A 5,409-nucleotide genomic window follows, 5' to 3' on the forward strand; every position below is an offset into this window, starting at 1 on the left:
GAATCACTTGTCTAACTCTGTGGGCCATGTCCTGACACAGACATGGTAGCAAGCTCTGTTCAAGGGCCATCCTTTGTACTGATTGTATGCAATAACCTAATGAGTTCAGCATAAACTTGAGATGTCCTTCTGTATTTTTCCATAGGGTGACGGTGGTGCTGTCATACCCAACAGCAGTTAAACGCTCTACACATTGTGCTCATTTCTTTATGGGGTGCTTGGCCATGAGGTACAGCTGTGTCACAGCAACAGTGAACTACAACTGCAAAACTTCACTTGCAGCCCCACATCACGCACACAGTAATCTGCTTGCAAACTGTTGAAGGCTGAAAAATCTTCACTAACATCTTTTTTTCCTTTCTCTTAACATATTTGATCATGATTGGGAATTTAAAGGTTCTAGAAGATGTGCTAGTACAACAGGTTGTGTAATATTTGACACAACAACATTGAGCAGGAGAAAAACACACAGTTACTAACAAAAAATTACTGGACTCAAACAGAAATCACACATTATTAACATTTAGCAAGTCAATCCTAGAACCTTGTTTTCTCTAGCTTACAAAACTAGTTTAACCCCAAGCACTGATGTTTTAGTTCCAAAGCAACCTTTCAGTTAATTTTCAAAGTAAAAACTTTGACAGAATGGAAGGAGAAGAGAAAGAGAATGAAATGGAGAGAAGGGGAAATAAAGTGAAAAAATACGCAATTGTTCCCCTTCAACAGTGATAAAAAATTAAAAATATATTACCTCCCTTGTTTAACAAGAATAAATCAGAGAAACTGCAGGATGGTGTTTGAAGTTGAGCTGTCCTCGACTCTTGGATATAAGTTCCCAAAACTGATGTATGAAAAAGTTGCATCTTTCTTTTATACCTGTAAAAGCTAGATCATATTTCTCGCCCACATCTAAGCCATTGGATCAACTGTACATTTTCTCTAATGACTGAACATCACTTTATGTAATTACCAGCCCACCTTGCTGATCTTATCTTCAACTTGACTTTCATAAAGATTATTTTTTTCTTATATAATGAAAGAAAGGTCAGATTGAGAGCACAAACTCAGTGCTGTATGAGTTTCTTAGGGAAGTCAAACACTGAACATCCTTTTTTTTTTTTTGCTGCAGTTTTCAGTGAACAGAATCTCACTTTTGAAAAAAGACAAATTACTAAGGTTTCCTAGTACTTCCCATTAAACTGGAGAATAATACTAAAACCCCCTCCCAAAAAACCCAGCATAAACTACTTCTATACCAATGGCATTGTGTTAGCAGAGAATAAAAAAATAAAGAGCAGCAGTGACCTATACAAACATTTAGAAGAATAATCTCCATTTGAATTTAACGTCTAGAAAATGAATGCATGGATAAATATAGTACGATCCCCTCTGTAAAGGTAAGATTTCTGGCAAGATCTTATCTTGGTTTTAGAATAAAGTTAATGCAATGGAGGCACTTCTAAAAACTGCACCAAGGTGAGATTTTTAAGGTTTAGGGACTTGGAAGTCCTCAATTTCAAGTGACAGTGTCTGTGTTAATTCTGGCTAAATAAGATGGGTTCCGCTTTGACTTGAGGCACCAAGACCAAGTGGCACAGCAGGGCTTGCATCCATTCAGCATTTTCCTTCCCCCCCCAAACCTGAGGCAAACATCCAAACGCCTATTGGGAACATCCCCTGGCAAAGCAGACAGCCCCGGGTTGGTGCTCAAGGCCCTATTGTGTTTTCAAGTCCTGGAGACTTGAAGGAGGTTTACTTCATATGTCAGAAGTTCACTGCAGAAGTTAACTACCTAAACCCTAGTTATGCACTCTGGTGCACCTATTTTTCATCACTGAGAGTCCAGGGTAACTACCTTGGACTGCTCGCTGTCCTAACCATAGAAATTTACAAATGTTTTATAGATTCAAAAAAATTACTAAGCATCCAAAGCCCTAAAATTACCTTTCAAGCACTTGGTTCGTGTCACGCACTGTTGGAGATGCAATATTGAAAGAGACCCCCTACAGCTTCTTGTGTTCCTGCGAAAGTGAGGCTTTGATTCACAAACAGTCTCTTACAAAATGTTTATTGTACAGTTGGATTTGGAGAATCACACCTCTGCAGATTTCTGCTGTTCAGTTTTCTTCTCCCTTGCCTCGATTTTCTTTTTAGTAACAGCAACAGCCCCAGACTCTGTTAGCTATTTCAGACACATTTATCGGAACCTTATCACCTCTGTCTTCATTAACAACCTTACCTGCTGCAAGATGTCACGCACTTTTTTCTCTTACATTTGTTCAACTGATCAGTGTAACAAAGTTAAACCCAAAACAATTGTCCCTAGCCTATACTTGGCTTGAAATTGGCTTCTCTTTCACAGCTGAAGATGGATTTCTGCACCTATAAGCTTGTCTGGTGTTTTGAACAATATGTACTGGTCCAATAAAAGAGAAGTAAAAAAACAGTCTCTCTCCCTACAAATCTTGCTTAATTTAAGAACAAAAGCATACCACTGAAATTTGAAAGCTATTGGTAACATAGCTTCCTGAGAAATGTTCCCCCTGGAAGACAGAAGCTTAATGTTTGTCATTCAAAGCAAATGGCTGAAGTTTATAAAGTGCTTCTGTCCTGTCCATTTCATATTCATCTCACCTTGCAGTCCTACAGAAAACACAGGATGACTTGTGATGTTTCACAAAAACTAGAAAACTATCTTCATAATTGGGAAAACCATAATTATTGTATTGTATATTCATATTTACTACTTATTTACCTATGTATTGTAGCATAACAACAACTAACAAAAAGCAAAAGCTATACAAAATATTTATTTCATTAGAAGGACTGCAGCACAGTGACAGTGTTACTCACATAGCAAAGGAGAAAAATTCAAGTTCCCACAACCCGGTACTCTTTCCCTATCAGAATATATTAGGAATAAATCTTGTGAAGTCAATGGAATTACACTGGTATAAAAGATAGTTTAAAAAAAGCTCCTATTTTTATTAAGAGGATTTCTTACTTTAGCCGCTCCAAATCTCCAACTAAAAATACTTGGTCAAATCTGTCTTAATGTGTGACTGAATGAGAAATGAGAGAATGTGGCTCACTGTTTTGGTGGGGGACAGTTTATTAAAAAAATGTATTCTTAAATCACTTAGCAATACTCTTGCAGGTTTTTTTTGCCACACTGCTCTTATGATTTTATAAGTATAAATAAGACTATATAAGTATATGGATGAAAATATAGGTAAGTATGTACACCAAAATGGACCATCGAATATGCTTTGCCAAGATTAGTATTTTGCCATTCTGGATTGGAAAAATCAACAAATTACTAAAATTTTCTAGTTTCTTTGAGGCCACTATGTTCCGAAATTGGACTGGGACTCTATTAAGGAACATAAGTGAAACTAAATATAGTGCTTGTTAAGACTGAAATCGTCATGAGCTCAGCACCTAAATATTATGGAGTTTCAGAACTTTCTGCACTTTTCTAGGAGCTGGGTCCCTACAGTTCCTTGTCTGGCTTTCTCTGGAAAGGAGAGTTAAATGTCTCTTTCTCTACTCTGCCAGATGCTGTCTCGGGGTATCTGTCCTACTTCCCTACTTAGCGATATCTGCTTATCTGCAGGCTCCTTCTTGATGCTGCCTCTTCCTCACTAAAGGAAAGCTTTTCTGCTTTGCCACTCAGCACTGACACCCAGCACTGTCAGTAAAAAACTGGGAAAGGGCTCCCTTGCTACAGAAAACAAACACTTCTATTTAAAATAAGTCTACTCAATTATTAAACAGAAAAACACCCTCCAAGTGTGGTCACAGATTAGCACTATTTAACAAAATCTACCTACTTTTAATAAGGTTTGCTATACCTTACCCCAGCAGAAAAGACAGTAGAAAGCACCTCTACCTTTTTTTTTTTAATTACTGCTGTGTTCATCAGAACCATGTCTACCTTCCTTATTGGTTTTCCCATTTTTTTGTAGATAAGCAAATGAGAAGAAACAACCTTTAAAATGAAGTTTTGATAGCATTTTTTGCTTGGATGGATAAACAGGTTGAGTTTTGGAGGATTTTTTTCCAATAATAAATTACATTTCAGAACTTCATCCAAATGCAGCCAAAATCTACCCTTCATAATTTGTGCAAAATGAGAAAACAGCAGCCCTCCATCTGAGAGAAAGGAATGCTCACCAAATGGCAGAAACTCCTCTTTCCTTCTCACTTGCAGTCTTTGAATACCTCCTTGGCATCTTTGTCCAGCCCTGCCCTACAGGCTGACACAGCACCCACAAGTCTGAGCCTGCACTAGACCCTACACCAGATGGCATCCTGAAAGGCTGGTACTATTTCTTGCATTATGGTGTCACTTCCTTCATTTCCCGCGCTGTCTTTCAGATGTTCCAGGAGGAAACTGGCTCCCACATACCACAAGCTGCTCTGCAGTGGCGTAGGCAAATTATCAGAGTTGCTGAAGAGAGAGAACAACAAATGGCCCCACCAGAATGAGTGAGTGAAAGCATATCCTGGAGAGAAAAATATTTCAGGGATTCAAGGAAAAAAAGAAACTTGAGTGCTAAAAAAACAGATAGGTATTTCAATATTTCACTGAGCCTGCCTACTCCTTCCCCGTTTGCTCCTAATTTTTTCAGCTGCCATCCTGCTGTTCCCAGAGACAATAACACCAGCTCAGTATATATACATATAAAAAAGATTCCCCAAGGCAACATAAAATACAGATACACACTGTTAAGAACTCCTGTCTGCTGAAATACTTCATACTGTATTATGGCAAGAGTGAAAGTAAATCTTCTGTTCTTCTACAGATGTTTTCAACTGATTATCTCAAACTATCTCTCAAAACCATACTCTCTGGCCTCATCCTCCTTTGCTTAAAATTGATGGGAGTTCTGCCATTATTTCAAATGACACTGGATCAGGACTTTTAAGATTAGTTATTAGCATTCTCGAGCTTCAGCCAAACATTGATTATTCTGAGATAATAAGGCTTTCAGTACTTATCGCACATAAATAATTGACTGGAAAGCCTCTCCCATTCTAAAATCATAAAGAGGGTTCACTAATACTTTTTTTTCGTTTTTTAAAGGAATTAATATTACATATGATGGCACTTCAGAAATATGTGCAATAAACATTATTTCATGAAAGATAAGTAAAAATTGTACCATTGATGAAAAACAGAAAGATTATAAGGAATAGATATACTTTATTCCCCTTTCTTACTGTAACTTGTCAAGGTCAAAATGTTTAATCATTTCTCGCTATTGGGCAACTTATGGTACTAATAGGATGATGGCTTCTTTTTAGCTCTGTTTTCATGCTTCTTTTTAGAATAGGTTTATTTGAAATCCAATTCCTCTGAGTAATTTTAGAACAGATAATATTACAATTCTCACAGCATTGCGG

The 5,409-nt window shown here is 37.4% G+C and overlaps 1 protein-coding gene across 1 annotated transcript in view; it reads right to left on the reverse strand.

The window, feature by feature from the left end:
• CGA (glycoprotein hormones, alpha polypeptide) overlaps window positions 1-843 on the reverse strand; it is a 6,658-nt gene extending 5,815 nt beyond the window's left edge. The window contains exon 1 of the mRNA XM_017824184.1: window positions 752-843. The gene's annotated coding sequence lies outside the window, so the exon portion shown is untranslated. The remainder of the gene's footprint in view (window positions 1-751) is intronic.
• Between the last annotated feature and the right edge of the window lie 4,566 nt (window positions 844-5,409).

Source organism: Lepidothrix coronata, unplaced genomic scaffold (assembly GCF_001604755.1).
Source record: "Lepidothrix coronata isolate B3197 unplaced genomic scaffold, Lepidothrix_coronata-1.0 Scaffold4, whole genome shotgun sequence".
In the NCBI taxonomy this organism is placed as follows: Eukaryota; Metazoa; Chordata; class Aves; order Passeriformes; family Pipridae; genus Lepidothrix; species Lepidothrix coronata.